Source organism: Ixodes scapularis, unplaced genomic scaffold (genome assembly GCF_016920785.2).
Source record: "Ixodes scapularis isolate PalLabHiFi unplaced genomic scaffold, ASM1692078v2 PGA_scaffold0__279_contigs__length_252992795, whole genome shotgun sequence".
Lineage (NCBI taxonomy): Eukaryota > Metazoa > Arthropoda > Arachnida > Ixodida > Ixodidae > Ixodes > Ixodes scapularis.
Genome location: NW_024609835.1, coordinates 193,437,451 through 193,455,465, shown reverse-complemented (window position 1 = coordinate 193,455,465; position 18,015 = coordinate 193,437,451).

Here is an 18,015-nt window from a genome sequence, read left to right as displayed (position 1 = left end):
TGGTGGCCAACGAAAGATGATACAGCTATAGCTCAACAACAATATATAAGGTTATTAAATAAAAGTCTTATTTTACGAGAATATTTACCGAAGCACTATTATAGTAAAAGTTACTCAGAAAAATAATAAATTACAATTACCCTTGCTTTGGACCAAAAGTTATTTGATTATATTAATTTACCATATAGCTGTGAGATTCGGGATTACATTCTAAAACCACTTAATCATTGTGGCTTGTTCTGTTGTCTTGCGCAAGTATAATTACGAGTAACAAGTGTATCTTACAGTTTTATCATGCCATGATTACAATTATTTAAATAAACATAAATAAAATATATAATTTTTTAATTGAGCATGGAAGGAACAGAACAATTCATTATTTGTTGCGAGAGGAAAGCTTAGTAAACTCTCCCTCTGCGCGCATGGTCGCTCCGCCGAGACACGGCCTCGGGCAATGTAGTACCTGCGCGGTGTACTTGCAACAGGCATTACTTTTTTACTCCTCTTTTTTCCTTCGCATCCGTATAGAAGTATAAGAAACACCTAGGTACGACCAACCAGAAATATAAACAAGAAAACAGTTCTCCAGTTTGTCGGATGAAACTTGCGGGCTTCTCACTCCGATACCCTTAGATCCTTTCCCCGGATGAACAGGACACGGCAAGACTTTGCTCTCGGGCAAAAGGGTTTATTGCCTCACTTATTACCTGGGAGGGCTTCGGGATGGGGGACGGCCATCAGCGAGGCCTTGGGGAAGCAAGTCCGCTGTGGCTGCTCCTAGTCCGAGCGGTGGTCGTCCACACCGCGTCATGGGGACGCCGTCGTTCGGGGTCTCTGTCCGGTGTGTCCGTCGAGTCCGCAGCTCGACGTCGCGCCCGCACTTCCCCGCGCCGGTGTTCGCCTCCCGCCGATTCCCGCGCCAGCCTTCCTTGTCTCCGGTCATTGCTGCGCGCTCCTTGCTGTCCGCCGTTCGAGAGCGCCCCCTCTTTGTCATGCTCATGCATTCCAGTCGCGCGACGTCAGTTGGCTTAGGGTTGTGGTGCAGCCGGATCTTCTGCTGCGCGAGGCCATCGAAGCTCTCCCGAGGAATGACGCGTCTCGGAGGCATTAAGCGATTTTTAAGCTTCTGCTGGGCCAACTACGGAGTTCGAATGGCTGGAATCTCGAGCCCCGAGGCTCAGCGCGGAGGAGGGCAGCCAGGTATCGTCAAACTACAGTGCAGTAATACGAATGTTGAGCGTGTTGGTTAGCAGGTTATACTTATGCGTAAAGAGGGCAAAGAAGAAAAGGCTGCCGCGTTTCTTTTTTGCATTTCTTTAGTTTATATTTAATGGACCGAGGATTCGTAAATCCTAGACTAAAAGAAACATATGTGTTTTTTATTATATATTAATGATCTGTCGCTCTGTGTATTTAATAACATCCGCCTCTTTGCCGATGATTGCGTCTTATATTCCAAAATTAACAGTTTACGATGACCAAGTAAAATGCAGGCAGATCTTTCAGCTACAGAAAATTCGTGTAATCAATGGCAACTGCCCTTAAATGTTTCAAAATGTAAACTCGTCTCCTTTCATAAACGCACCAATCCATTTACTTATAATTACTGCATCGGTAGTTCTGTCCTAGAAGCAACTAGTACTTACAAATACCTAGGCGTGCATTTCAGTAAAGACCTTTCATGGTCTATCCACATAAACAGCATAATTTCAACTGCAAGTAAATCTCTTGGTTACCTGCAACGTACCTTAAAATTCGCTCCTCCTCACCTAAAACTGCTCGCCTATACAACACTTATCCGCCCCAAACTAGAATATGCCGCAGCAATATGGGATCCATACCAAAATTATCTTATCGAAAACTTGAAAGCCATTCAAAATCGTTCTGTAAAATTCGTATACTCCGACTATTCGTCTTTTACGAGCGTCACCCAACTAAAGAAACGTGCGGCTCTGCCTTCGCTACATCACCGTCGAAGAACTGCCAGATTGTCACTGTTTCACCAATATTATCACATGCACCTTGTCACCAAACCCTTACATCACGTTCCGTTCGCACTTTTCAAGTAGCATTAACAACACCCAACAAGTGTCATATCCTCGCTCAGACACAGATCGGTTTGCAAATTCCTTTTTTATTAAAACAGCCAAATATTGGAACGATCTTCCTGAAAACATAGCACAGCTTAGGGACTTGGATCAATTTAAAGAAGCTCTTATAGCGCTATATCAATCATAGTTTTATAATCATGAAATTCATGCGTGCATTTGTGTGCTCTCCCTGTCTCTCTTGATATAGATGTGCTCTTTCTGTATTCTATTGCATTTTGTCCACAGGTTTCTCGAATTTTTGCCGCTTTTCTAGTGTAATGCCCACCCCTCGTGTAATATCTCTCCTCCGGGGTCTCAGAGGAAAATAAAATAAATAAATAAATATGCCATGAAACGTTACTGGCTGAGCTGGGATGGATAAAAGCAAACGTTCCTAGATATTTTCTCTTACAAGTGACGACAGCCAAAATCGACAAAAGAAGTTATTTTCGCGGGAAAAAAATGGTCTTTCAGTTTATTCTGCTGCTGCGCGCCGCCATTTGCCTTAAAACACACACACAGACCTAAACCGTCATGAATTCGGCGATTGAAATAACTTCTCGGATGATGCAACGACGTGCGTCTTTAATTTGGGCAATTCATGCTCAATTAATCATCGTTTTCCTGTGTCACGCTAAAAGTCATTTGACTGCACAAGTCTTTGAGGCATTCCCTCCGTTTTCTGACAGGCCAGGTAGATAACAGATCACATACTTCCGAACACACTTGGAGCTTTATTTTAAAATTTAATAAAATAGTGGTCAAACAGCCTTTTTTTTTTTCTCTCGTCTTTTTGAGTTAAAGTGATACTCGGTTCCACATTAAAGGGCCACTAAAAAGAAGAAAAATATATTTTTTTAAACAGTCTAATTGGGACACGCGTGTAAAAATTAATTTTACTCGAAAAAAAATTGGTAGAGCAATATTGACGGCGAGACATTTATTTGAAATTTTGCGCGCGAAGTCCACGATGTCACAAGTCATTCAGGAATGACCATCTCGGGCGTGAAGGCGAAGCCGATCCACCTGTCCTCTATGTGCCAGAAATACGAAAAGAGAAAACAAGTGGAAAGAAGGTGACTGCCGACTCAATCGCGTCTAGCGCCGTCAACATTGCTTTAAAAATATTTTTTTTTCACGTAAAATTAACTTTTGGCACGAGTGTCCCAAAGAAACTGTTAAAAAAATTTCAGGGGAACTTTAGCCGAATTGCAGCCGACGTCCAATAGAGCCAATCAAAGATCGCCAAAAGTGCCTCGTCATCGTTGCCTTTATGGGTTTCCTATCAACATTTGAACCATCAGCCCTGCGCTTGTTTTATAGCGCGATTGGTTTGGCCGGTGGTAGCAATTAAATCAACATAGACAACGATGATGATGCACTCTTTGGAGGGGCAGTGGTTCCATCAAAACGTGGCGTCGACTGCGGTCGAACTTAGAGTGAAAGGGACTGAAGGGTAAGCAACCGACTGTACCAACGCCACCTAGAATAATCAAAGCCTGTGCGCTAGAATTGTGACGTCATCACAGCGAAATCGCGAGCGAAGGCACAGATTAGATCCGAGCGCTGCGTCAGTGCTCGGCCGGGCCTCGTGTCTAATCAACGCGTCAAAAAACGTTCGGCATCGGGCTCGGGTCCAATTGCTGAGCTGACCGCATCCGACTGCGATGACGTTCCATGGAGGAAGAGTGGGGCGTTCGGAAGCCTCTAGATATGGTGCCATTACTCTGAATGGTGTTTTGACAGTACGCTTCGTTGTCTTCGTTGTCCGTCTTCCCTTTCTATATATCTTCCTCATGTCTAATTACCATCTATGAGCTTCGCTCATAACAAAAAGGTCGCATCTGGTAAATAAAGCCAGACTGGTTGGTCTTTTTTTTTTTTTTAAAATCCCGGTTGGCTTTATATTGTTTGTATTGTTCCTTAGTTGCTTTAAGTATATTCAAATTTTGTAATGTGTGCCCAAACTTTTGTTTTGATAAAAAAAATTGCCGGCCGGTGACGTTGGCTTCTTTTCAAGTCGTTCATCCTACAGCGAATGTTCCTTTTCACAGGCAGTCCGAAGCTTGCTGCGAAATAAAAAAAGGAAAGAATGAAACATGAAACAAAAGTCCCCCCCAAAAAAAGCCTCGATCATTAATTTATCACATCTGTTAAGATGTTGGTGCTGATTTTGCATTGCCGACTACTCTATATCAATTAAAAAAATTACGGAGCAGCAAATCGCTGGTCGAGGCAAATTTGTAGAAACCACAGGGGTGATTGATTATCTGTGAGTGCGATAGCATTTATGTCGCCTATGTGACACACTGCACACCAGCTAGGTGCTCATGTACAGTCACGTGCATAGGTCATGTGCATAGGCCACATGACGTCAGGTCACGTGACTTGACCTTCTCTAAGGACGTCGGGTTTTTAGAAGTGATGTTCTTAGATGTCGACCTCTAAGAGAACGTCGAGGACGACATCCTAGAAGACTACGTCAAACACGGCATCTAGAACGACCTCTAAGACGACCTCTAGGACGACATCAAGGGTGACCTCTCAGACGACGCCTAAGGCAACATCAAGGACGATCTCTAGGGTGATCTCAAGGACGACGTCTTAGGCGACGACATCTATGAGGACGTCGAGGACATCGTCAAGGTCGCCACATCATCGGCATACGGGCAGCGCAAACGGTCGCAAGCACCGTAAGCCGAAATGGTCTGCTGATAAGTTGATTGGACAGCGAAGCTGTCCAACCAACTTATCAGCGTGAATTGGAGCCTTAATTTAAAACCTGCAACAATTTCCCACTGCACTAAAGCGGGGCTGCCAATCCAAGGGCAATTTCCCAGATTAAGGTAATATTGAGGTCTATGTGGGAATAAGGAAAATCCTGCTAGTTTGAGGGAAAAGTTTGGCACCGTATATATCTGGAATGTTGTAGGTCTATTACGATTTTTGTTTTCGAGATAACATCGAATTTCAGCGGCTTTGGCTAAATTCAGGTTATTCCTGCAGCAGCTTCGCTGTTCCTGGTGCGACCATATGGCAACACTAAGAAGTACTAGGCTAGGTTACAGCTTTTGGTTTGGACCGACTATTATAAAAATCGCTAATAAAGTTATTAAAAACAGTATCATGTTCTGATGACGTGCATAACGTCTATGCAGAAGATAGGGTTTCATTCGTCAGTTTGAATTTCCAGATAAGACTTCCCCTCGCCAGGTCTGCTTTGGCCAAGGTTTTAAAGCGATAAACTGATTCATTGCGAAGCGTACGCGAGGCGTAAAGGCTTTGCGTAGAGCATGTCGTCTGCTTCTTGCGCAGGGGTTGCGGTGACGTCAAAATGACGCTCAACTATAATTGGCTTTGTTTGAAAGGAAAGTAGGTAGACGTCAATGCTTGAGGATTTGAGGCCAACCCACTATTGTTTGGACCAATAGGAGCTCTGAGTTCTGACATAATCGGAATCCTTGTGCAAGAAGCAGACAAACTTGCGCTTTGCATGTGATACATTTTCATGGTAAAAATGGAAGTAAGGTAGAAAACAACGAATATTTAGTAATATACACTTATTTGGCCAAGTGAGGGGAATTTCAGGCATCCACTATGGAGTTTTGATTTTTCGTGTTGGCAGCCCTGTAGTTAGACCCTTCTTGTGGCAGACGCCACCAGGTGGTGCTCCAGTCTTGGACGTCCCAGAAAATTCCGGTTTATAAAAAGAGTGAACAGAGGCCAACTCAACACCGATGCTTGAAATGTAGATAAAACGTTTAACCACCAGTTCTCCCGGTGAAGGCTAAAGACCCAAGAAGTGCGACATCTGTTAAAATGATTCGAATATTCTTCTAAACCAGGGTGCCTTTTCCAAGATGGAATATTTTGCATCCAAAAACCCTCGTTAAATCGCCAAATTTGTTGTCCGTGTAGCATATATACTTTCTAGCACTGGTGACATAAGCAAGCTTAACAGGCTTCCAAAGACGGTGCGACCGGAAGTCTCTTGGGCGCAAGCCGCAGTTCATGTTGATAAACAACAAAAAGGCCTATACCAAATGATTGACGAAAGAAAAGTAAATGCACTGTACCAAAACCTTCTTATATATAAAATATTTTGTACGCTGCTATTGCCGCGGCAGCTTACGCAACCCCTTTACCGAGCAACACATGTGGAGAGCGCTGCCTGCTTATCATCGTTCGCGCGCCCCTTATAACCTATCACGTGGTTTTGACACTTGTTTTTTGTGGTGTTCTTATTGAAGGAAGTGTCAGAACCACATGATAATAATAGGGAGTTTTAGCAGGTCGTTTCCACACGAACGGTTCGCCCTCGAACGCATCTGCGACGCCACTGCGCACGCGCGCGCGAGTCGTTCGGGGAGTCGGGAGGCTCTTCTCGTTCGTTTCTCCCATTCTGGCCGCTGGAGTCGTCACCGCAACGCAGCCAGCACCGTTCACGACTCGGGTAAAAAAAAATATGGCGGTCGGTTCGGCAATATCACATGAGCGAATGACGTTATGGCGAACAGCGACATTTGAGCGAATCGACGTTTTAGCGAATAACGGGGGCGCGCGTCAACCCATCCGCCGCGCTGCGCTTTACGCCGCTTCGCGGCGACAGTCTGCGGCGGCTCATTACAAAAAATGTGAACCCAATTGGCCTACCCGAAAACGCCGCTTTGCGGCGTCCGACTATTCGCTAAAGAGTCATTCGGTGAAACGTGGGCGTTCGCTAAAACGTCATTCGATCAAGTGAGTGCCTCCCCGGTTGGGGCAATCGCCTTCGCCGACCCAGCTGAGCGTTAGGCTTAGGACAGCGAAGGCGATTTGCCGTCCTGTTAGTCTGCTTCATCGGAGAGGTTGAACCAAAATATTTCGAGAACTGCTCACAATAGCAAGCGATCGTGAATGCTGTAAACTGCGCATGCTAGTAAATTTTTGCCATCTGCGGGTAGACTGGCTGCCGTGGCGACCGCAAGCAGACGAAATGATGTGGTTCGACGGCACACAGCGTGAACGATCGTTCAAGTTCAAGATTATGGAGACACACCACATACCCTTACGGTCGTTCAGGCACTTTTTACTCTATCTAAAGCTTCGCAGTTCTTGAAATTCCGACCGGAAAATGTTACGTCGGCCGTCTTGTTTACATCAGTCGTACGCCGGAAACACGAGCCGCCAACACGGTGTCCGCCACCGTCACCACAGATTTACACGTTGCAGAATGTTTCACTTGTTTACTAGAAGATGGCGCCACCGTTAAGCAGGATCATTATCATCGTTTCCACGGTCGCGCCGCTTTCACGATTCGCTAAAGTATGTCAAATTTGACGTACGGTTTCACGGAACGGACCAGCTGTACCGTTTGTAATTTCGGAACCGTGTGCTTGAAAAACGACTCGCTAAAACTCCCTAATAAGGCGTGCGCGAACGGTGATAAGACGCGCGCGTAGGTTTTCTGACGAAAATAATCCCCGGAGAAGGGGAACAAGGGGACAAAGGAAAAACACAAATCTTTAAAGTACAACTAGGTGACTGGTACGCGACTGAAAAAATTCGCCGGGAATTCTGTCGACGTACACGAAAAAAATCCGAATCGCGAGTCATGTACAGCTTCTTTGTAAAACCATGACGGCACACCGAATTTGGGCGCATCTTCAGAACCCAGAACTACAGGGGACGCAGTCTAAATCTCGCGAAGATTGATTGAGTTTGTGGTTCGTGATGATTCCCAGCAAACGTCTTACAAAATTATACGTTTATTTTAACTACTTAACCCTCCGCCGCCTGTAGTTTATCACCTTGACAAAAGCATTCTTACAGGCTATAGATGTAGTGCTAAAATCTTGATTATTTATTTGAAAATGTTAGATTATCTAATGAAATAGACTTGTGCCATACATGTTATAATAGGTAGCGGAGAAAATTATGGTGAACAAAAAATCTAAATTTAATATATATTGCCGCGCGCGCTGGCCAAGTAGGTAGCGCGCGCGTGGCCTAATGGTTATCGCGCCTGGCTCCCACGGGAAAAGCTAGGGTTCGAATCCTGGGAGCGACGTGTCTTTTGTTTATTCCTGTAACTTCGTGTTCTGGAGAATTCGAGAATCATGTTGCTTGTTCCAGGCCCGAATGTTCTACGCGTCGAAGTTTCTACACCGATTATTCCCGAAGATCACGCATGTACAGTGGGGGACAAAAGTCTCCAGGACACGCGAGCTGCGGCTGAAACGCATTGCCCTGCCATCTGCCGGCGGGTCGCCTGGTTTCGAGATCGCACAAAAGCGCATGCGCGTCCTACTCTGCCTGCAAACATGTGTGTTTTCCCGCTCTTCTGCGGCACAGCGCCTAACTCGGAATCGGGCGCGTGGTACCGCCTCGGAGATAGCGCTGGCAGCTTACGAGCGTCTGCTACACATTCCGAAACACGAGATACCGCCTGGGGCATTGCGCCGCATTTCGCCGTGTCAGCACACCTTGCTTTATAACCAGTTGATTTTATCGCTCAGTTGAGCTGCCGTGACTCACTATCTCCGAGGCGGTACCCCGCGCCCGATTCCGAGTTAGGCGCCGCGCCGCAGAAGAGCGGGAAAGCGCACATGTTGGCACGCACAGTAGGACGCGCATGCGCTTTTTTGTGATCTCGAAACCAGGCGACCCGCCGGCAGATGGCACAGCAATGCGTTTCAGCCGCAGCTCGCGTGTCCTGGAGACTTTTGTCCCCGACTGTACATAAGGGGCTCCGCGTGGCGAGCCGCAGTCAGTTTCGCACCAGCGTTCGACTCTGTTGCTACGCCGACTTCGACGCCCGCGACGCTCTGTTATTATCTTTTGTACTCGTTTATTTTTTTGGCACAAGTTCGCCACATTAAACGTTTATTTCTTTCTGTTTATTTCCTGTTTTTTTGTTTGGTCACCACCCGCGACATTTGGTGGAGGTGCGGGGTACCGCATGTTCGTGCAGCGCAGCCCTCCGAGTTCCCGCAATACAAGTCCGAATCCAAGCTCCCGAGGACCCAACGAAGACCAGATCGAGACTCGATCAAGTCGCCGCACCCAAGGGCTAAACCCGGAATACGGACTTCTACCACCCAGGACCAGGCAGCCGACGATGGCCAACCAGTCGCAGACCCCCGCCGCTCCTGCCGTCGTCTACCTACCCGTCGCTCCTCGGACACCGGCTCCGTTCCACGGCGAACTCCACGAAGACGTTGAAGATTGGATCGACCAATTCGAACGCGTCGCCCGCCACAATAGCTGGACCAACGAGCAACGGCTGCAAAACATGTACTTCTCGCTCGAGGGGACTGCCAGAAGCTGGTACGAAAATCACGAGTCTTCATTGACATCCTGGGACATTTTCAAGAGCCAGCTGAAGGCGACATTTGTCAACCAGCACCGCCGAGAGAGAGCCGAAGACTTACTTCGTACCAGGACTCAAGGCCCCAACGAGAGCATTACCGGCTTCGTGGAGGATGTTCTCCGCCTAAGCGCCCGCGCCGATCCTCAGGCTACCGAGGAGAAGAAGCTGCACCACCTGATGAGGGGTGTGAAAAGCGAGATTTTCGGCGGTCTCATCCGGAATCCCCCAACAACAGTCGACGAGTTCATCACGGAGGCGACAAATATGGAACGGGCCTTGCTAGCCCGCGCCAGACACTACCAACGACACCCTGGCGTAGCTACTCTAGCGACATCTGGATCCGACCTGGGCACCACCCTCCCCGGCATCCGTGACCTTATCCGTGAAGCCGTCCAGGAGGAGTTGAAGAAGTTGCTACCTGCTGCCACAAGCCTGGCTACGCCCTCAGTCGCCGAGATTGTCCGGGAAGAACTTCAGCAGGCGCTGCAGCCAGAAGTTCTCGCCAGCGCCGCTCCTGAACCACCGAAGCTGAGCTACGCCGCAGCTACCCGACGACCACCGCCCCCTGCTCACCCGTATACGGCGCCACCTCGACGTGAACCTCTAGCGCCGCAGTATTCACGACGCCATGAAGATCGGGCGTACGTCCGCCCAGAACAAGCTGCTCCACAAAAGACCGACCTGTGGAGGACGGCCGATCGACGCCCGTTGTGCTACCACTGCGGGGAGGCCGACCATATCTACCGTCGTTGTCCCTACCGGCAAATGGGCCTGCGTGGGTTCCACCCGAACGACCCACGCCCGAGGTACGGCGAACGCCCTCACGACATCGAGGAGTACCTCCGACGTTCGCCCTCCCCAGTGTCGTCTCTCCGCCGTGAAGCCCGCTCTCCATCGCCACGACGTTCAGCCTCCCCAGCGCCACGATCCCGCCGAGAGAGCCTGTCTCCCCTGCGTCGTCGGGAAAACTGAGTGCGGCAACGCCTGGAGGTGACGTTGCCGAAAACGACGGAAGCAAACAGCCTCCAAAAACGCCGGAGCGCTCCCACTCTCCCGACGCCACGCATCGCTACGACGCCCCTGCAACGGTGTCCAACAACCTAAACGTCGTCATCGACGGTCACGACGCATCGGCACTCGTGGACACCGGAGCAGACTACTCAGTCTTGAGTGGGAGGCTCTCCCGCCGGCTTCGAAAAGTCATGACGCCGTGGGAAGGACCCCAAATACGAACCGCCGGAGGACAGCTCATCACACCAGTCGGGAGATGCACTGCTCGCGTCGAGATCCACGGTGAAACGCGCCCTGTCAAGTTCGTCGTTCTGCAAAAATGTTCGAGGGACGTTATCCTCGGAATGGACTTTCTCTGCGAGTATGGCGCCGTCATCGACCTCGGAACAAACCGGCTGACGCTACGAAAACCTGCTCCACCAGCGGAGGAACCCGAAGCGACGTCACCCACGGTCCGAGTCCTCGCAAACCACGTAAACCTACCACCGCGGTCGAGTGTTTTCGTACTTGTCGGGATCGATGAAGCTTCCTGTGGCGAAGTTCTTCTCGAGGGAAGCCTCCAATTGCTCCTGGGAAGAGGCATAGGCGTCGCAAGGGGAGTAGCTGAACTTCAGGATGGGCGGACTGTGGCCCTCGTGACGAACTTCCGAAACGAAACGCAACACCTCACGAAAGGTGCAGCCGTGGGCCACGTCGAGAAACTCCGAAACCCCGCCGAAATCACTGCGATCACTGACGAATCCTCGCCGCCCCAGCAAGACAGTACGTCGCCAGCGCAGCTCGACATTGACCCTAAGCTTCCGGACCCTAAACGGCGTCAGCTGGTTAACCTCCTCGCCGAATACCGCGACTGCTTTGCGACGTCGTCGAAGGTGCGCCAGACCGCGGTTGCCAAGCACCGCATCGTTACTGAGGACGACGCACGCCCTGTGCATCGATCGCCGTACAGAGTCTCCGCTAAGGAAAGGGAGGTGATCCATCAGCAAGTTCAAGAGATGCTGAATGACGACATAATCCAACCTTCAAGCAGTCCATGGGCCTCTCCAGTCGTGCTGGTTAAGAAGAAGGACGGAACTCTTCGGTTCTGCGTGGATTACCGGCAGCTCAACACGGTTACGAAGAAAGACGTCTACCCACTCCCCCGCATCGACGACACTCTAGACCGGCTGCGCCACTCTCGATACTTTTCATCGATGGACCTGAAGAGCGGCTACTGGCAAATCGAGGTCGACGAACGGGACCGAGAGAAGACAGCCTTCGTCACGCCGGATGGACTGAACGAGTTCAAGGTGATGCCCTTCGGACTATGCACGGCGCCAGCAACTTTCCAGCGTGTCATGGACACCGTACTGGCAGGGCTGAAGTGGCAGAGTTGTCTCGTCTACCTTGACGACGTCGTAGTATTTTCAGCTGACTTCGACGAGCACTTGAGACGACTCCGAGCTGTTCTTCAAGCCATTCAGACCGCCGGACTCACACTCAAGCCGTCAAAGTGCCGGTTCGCCTATGACGAACTGAAGTTCCTTGGCCACGTGGTTAGTAACGAAGGCGTCCGCCCAGACCCCGAGAAGACTCGCGCCGTCGCGGCATTTCCAGCGCCGACAGATAAGAAGGCCGTGCGAAGATTCCTTGGACTTTGTGCCTATTATCGACGCTTCGTTCGGGATTTCGCAAGGATTTCCGCACCACTTACGAATCTCACGAAGGACGCCAAGAAGTTCGAATGGGCCGAGGAGCAACAGCAGGCATTCGACGAACTGAAACGACGACTCCAGACTCCTCCTGTGCTTGGACATTTCGACCAGGATGCGGAAACAGAAATTCACACGGACGCAAGTAACGCGGGACTGGGCGCAGTACTAGTCCAAGTGCAAGAAGGCATCGAGCGAGTCATCGCCTACGCAAGTCGGACATTGTCCAAGGCGGAGAAAAATTACTCCACAACTGAGAAAGAATGACTTGCGGTCGTCTGGGCAATAACGAAGTTTCGTCCGTACTTGTACGGCAGCCCGTTCCGTGTAGTCACGGACCACCACTCGCTCTGCTGGCTTGCGAAGCTGAAGGACCCGTCAGGACGCCTCGCTCGATGGAGTCTTCGACTACAAGAGTTCAACATGACAGTGGTCTATAAGTCAGGCCGCAAGCACAGCGACGCCGACTGCCTGTCCAGAGCCCCCGTCGAAACCCCTTCCGGCTGCAGTGACGACAATGACGACGAGTGCTTTCTAGGAGCAGTGAACACCGACGATATGGCACGACGTCAACGGGACGATCCTGAGCTGCGCGCATTAATCGAGCACCTGGAAGGGGGCAGGAGTACCATGCCACGTGTCTTCTCACGAGTACTGCCGACCTTCGCCATCCGACAAGGTGTACTCTACAAAGAGAACTTCGGCAACAACAACACACCTTGGTTGCTGGTAATCCCGAGTGACCTTCGAGAGGAGATCTTCCAAGCCTGCCACGACGACCCGACATCCGGACACCTTGGTTACAGCCGGACACTGGCCCGTATTCGTGAAAAGTATTACTGGCCGAAGCTCCCCAAGACCGTCCACCTATACACACGATCATGCCACGAGTGCCAGCGACGCAAGAAACCGCCGACGAGGCTGGCCGGACTTTTGCAGCCCATTTCTCCTCCAACTACACCCTTCCAGCAGATCGGAATGGATCTACTTGGTCCTTTTCCGCCTTCGACGTCGGGGAACCGCTGGATCATCGTCGCCACAGATTATCTCACGCGGTACGCCGAAACGAAAGCTCTTCCTTCAGGGACTGCTGTGGAAGTCGCCAAGTTTTTCATCGAGTCCATCGTCCTCCGGCACGGCGCTCCCGAAGTTCTGATTATACAGATCGCGGATCTTCGTTCATGGCCCAGCTGACGCAAGAGATCCTTCGTCTCAGTGGCACCGGCCATCGTCGAACCACTGCATACCACCCGCAGACCAACGGACTGACCGAGCGACTCAACAAGACAATCGCCGATATGATCTCTATGTACGTCGACGTAGAGCACAAGACGTGGGACGAGGTGTTGCCCTACGTCACGTTCGCCTACAATACGGCGGTTCAGGAGACCACTGGATTCACCCCTTTCCAGCTGGTACATGGTCGGAAGGTAACGACCATGCTGGACGCAATGCTGCCCCATGAGCCATCTGACAATGAGAGCGACGACGCCCAGGCGGTTGCTCAACGCGCCGAAGAAGTCCGCCAGCTCGCCCGACTCATGATTCAAGACCAGCAACGCGTCGACGCGGGCCGCTACAACCTTCGTCGCAGGGACGTTCACTTCCAGCCCGGAGACAGGGTGTGGGTGTGGACGCCCATACGTCGCCGCGGCCTCAGTGAGAAACTGCTGAAACGGTACTTTGGACCATACAAGGTACTTCGTCGCCTCGGCGAGCTGAACTACGAGGTGGTGCCCGATGGAACACGGACTTCATCACGCCGCCCTCCACGACCAGAAGTCGTCCACGTCGTGCGCATGAAGCCATACTACGCTCGATAGGACAGTGGACCTTACGTATTCCAAATGACTCTTTAGTTTACCGGTCTTTTTGTTTGCTTTGTTTTGTTTTGTGCTGCATCGGGGCGATGCACTTTTTAAAGGGGGGAGTAATGCCGCGCGCGCTGGAAAAGTAGGCAGCGCGCGCGTGGCCTAATGGTTATCGCGCCTGGCTCCCACGTGAAAAGGGTTCTATCCTGGGAGCGACGTGTCTTTTGTTTATTCCTGTAACTTCGTGTTCTGGAGAATTCGAGAATCATGTTGCTTGTTCCAGGCCCGAATGTTCTACGCGTCGAAGTTTCTACACCGATTATTCCCGAAGATCACGCATGTACTACCGGGGAAAAATGAAATGCGAACAGAGGAGCGCCTGGCTCGCGGTACAGGCTGCGCCACCTGGAAGTGAGCCTAGGAGCGAGGCTGCGTGGCCTACTCCGATGTGTTCACGCCCCTCGCTCAGCGCTCCCCAAGCTTCGGCAGCTCACCTCTCAGTACGCTGCAAGCATCACCGCTATCTTTGCTGGCTCAGCTCGTGCGGTGCGAAGAAGCTCGCCGCACACGCCGAGCGAGCAAAGATAGCGGCGACAGCTTTCAGCGCACTGAGAGGCGCACTGCCGAGGCTGGGGGAGTGCCAATCGAGGGGCGTGAACACATTGAAGTAGGCCACGCACCCTCGTCCCTAGGCTCACTTCCAGGCGGCGCAGCCTGTACCGCGAGCCACGCGCTCCTCTGTTCGCATTTCATTTTTCCCCGATAGTACATAAGGGGCTCCGCGTGGCGAGCCGCAGTCAGTTTCGCACCAGCGTTCGACTCTGTTGCTACGCCGACTTCGACGCCCGCGACGCTCTGTTATTATCTTTTGTACTCGTTTATTTTTTTGGCACAAGTTCGCCACATTAAACGTTTATTTCTTTCTGTTTATTTCCTGTTTTTTTGTTTGGTCACCACCCGCGACAATATTATGCTGTATAACCAAATATTTTAAAAGTTTGTAGGTTATGGTATTTTATTGAATTACTTGTTACTCATAACAACAAACTATATATTTTATGAAGCAATAAATTTAACACAAAGTAATGTCATGTCTTGGTTGAAGAAGAGAGTTGTTTTTCTGGTATATTTGATGTTCCATGAAACATTTCGCTTTTGAGTTGAGCAAATTGCATCCTCACCAAGTTCCCATCCAAACAACGCCGTGATCTGTTTTTTTTTTCTTTTCCAATTAGGGGTTGAAACTTTAGTTACTGCAGCTGGTGAACCATGTCGCTTGATCTCAATGAGCAAAAACTAGCTTGTTGCTCAAAAACCTTCAGTTTCTTTCAGCAGGTGTCCCCGGTTTGCATTCTCAAGTACCTACAACTTAAAGTTGGCTAACGACTTGCCTTGCTTCGTTCATCTTCAAAGCAGACAAGATGTTACTAATGTCAGTACTTTGACTTGAATAATCTCGTAATAAATATATTTAAAATAATCTAAATATGTAGAGCTCCAGAACATGCAATATCTCTACACCCCTGACGTAGCTGCGTATATACTAACTGATTACAGAAGCGATCACAGCATTTGACATACTCTACAGCAGACTTTATGCCATAAGACATGTAGAACATATCTAAACTATCATAATAAAAAACAAAATGTGCAGTCAAAATTAACCTTTGCCGTACTTGGGCCGTTCTCAAAAGATAACGAACAGCGTCTAAATTACTGGAGCACATTACATTTGCTATTAAGTAGGGCATAAAGAAGCTCATGTGATCGGCAAACACACGACCGAAACTATGAGTTTTCACTGCTAAATACAAGAAAACTATGGCATCGCTTAATGGATCTAAGCGCCAAATACAGATTCAGAAGTATTTTGAGCAAGAAACATTGTATTAATACTTATGTATTCTTTACTGGAATACGCCATACACATAGACCATAAGGAGGAATGGGTTATATAGCAACTTGTGACAAACTACGTAAAGACGCGATTATCGGAAATTTTACTAATTTCCCTAAATACCACCTTGGCAGGAACGAATTTATTTATTTATTTATTTGAAATACTATTGGTCCTACACAGGACCAAGATAGGAGTGGATTTTTCACAACACAAAAAAATACACACGCTCAAAATGCACAGATTAATAACACGAATTTAACACAATGATGAAATGACAACTCTAGGTACTGCTGTCAGACATCTCTGAAATAAGGGAACTAAACTCTTCTCGAGTTTCAGCGGTAACAACATGTGCGGGTAGCTTGTTCCAGTCTCGCGCTGTTTGTAAGAAGAACGAATACCTAAAACAGTCCTTAGAAAACTTCCGCTCTTCCACATACCGAGCATGCTTGCTGCGGGTTATACGCGACATGCTCTCCTTAATATACTGTTGCTTATTTACTAGAACCAAGTTATTCATTATGTTATAAAACAGGTTAAGCCGCTTCTGCTTCCTCCGCACCTGAAGGAGGGGTAGATTTGCCCTTTTATAAAGAGGTGACACAGAATCCAGCCGTCTATAGCTAGAAAAAACAAAACGTAACGCACGCCGTTGAACTTGCTCCAGATTTGATATAAGATATTTAACATGCGGGTCCCAGACTTCACATGCGTATTCTAATAAAGGCCTTATTAGCATCTTGTATGCTGTGAGTTTTGTTTCTGGGGAAGCGAGTTTAAGAGTGCGCCTGATGTACCCTAATCTTTTGTTAGCTTTTCCGATTATATTGCTAACGTGCGGAGTCCAACTTAGGTTTGAGGCCATTGTAAGACCAAGGTATCTAAACTCTGACACTCGGCTTAAGGCTTTTCCTTGCAGCATATACATATACTCTAACGGCTGTCGTTTATGATTGATCGTCATACCTACTGTCTTGTCTAAGTTTATCGACATTTGCCACTTAACACACCATTCATTGATCTGAGACAAATATTCGTTTAGCATAATTTGATCATTAACGGACGTCACTTCAGTATAAATAATACAATCGTCGGCAAATAATCTGGCTTTTACAGGTGAATCTTGGATAAGGTCATTAACAAAAACCAAAAAAGCAGGGGACCCAGGACAGAACCCTGTGGAACACCCGAGTTCACATCACATTCGTCCGAGCTAACCCCATCAATACTTACAAACTGTCGACGATCATTTAGAAAGGCCTCAATCCACCAAACAATCTTATTATCTCCCAAGATGGAAATCAATTTAATTAAGAGCTTTCTATGATTAACTTTGTCGAACGCCTTCTTAAAGTCTAAAAAAAATGATGTCTGTTTGTCCCTTACGATCCGATACCTCACAAAAATAATGCATGGTTTCTACTAGTTGCGTGACCGTTGACAGCCCCTTGCGGGAACCGTGCTGGTACTGGCTGAGAACGTTATTCGATAAAAGAAATTGCCGGATATGTTTAGAAACAATATGCTCAAGAACTTTGCACGATGTAGACGTTAGCGCGATAGGTCTATAATTGCAAACTGACATAACATCTCCACTTTTCAGTGTTGGAATTATCTTACTGAGTTTCCAGTCATAGGGTACAGTGCTAGTCATAATCGACTTATTAAAAATTAAGTGCAGATACATTGCCGTCCACTCTGCATATCGCTTTAGAAAAGAATTTGGAATTTCGTCCGGCCCCATGGATTTGGAAGTTTTTAAGTCAAGCAACAGAGCCAAAATACCCTCAACTGACAGTTGGAGGTCATCATCAGCCCGTGGAATTTGAGCTGGTGATATAAAATCTACAGACTGCTTATCGTCTTTTGTGAAGACGCTTGCAAAGAACTCGTTGAATTGAACTGCAATCTCTCGCTTGTCATTTATAATTCCTTGCTCCGTTTTGATCTCGGAAACTGACTTCCTAGCTGGTGCCAAATGCCTCCAAAACTTTTGCGGTGACTCACGGATAAACTTTTGCATTGTCACGTTATAAAACTTGCATTTAGATTCTTTTAGCACAGATTTCAGCGCCATGCGTAAAGCCGAGATATCATCCGATAACGCCGAACTAGGTGTACGACGACACCGCAATCTGCGCCGCCCTATTTTTCTTTTTAA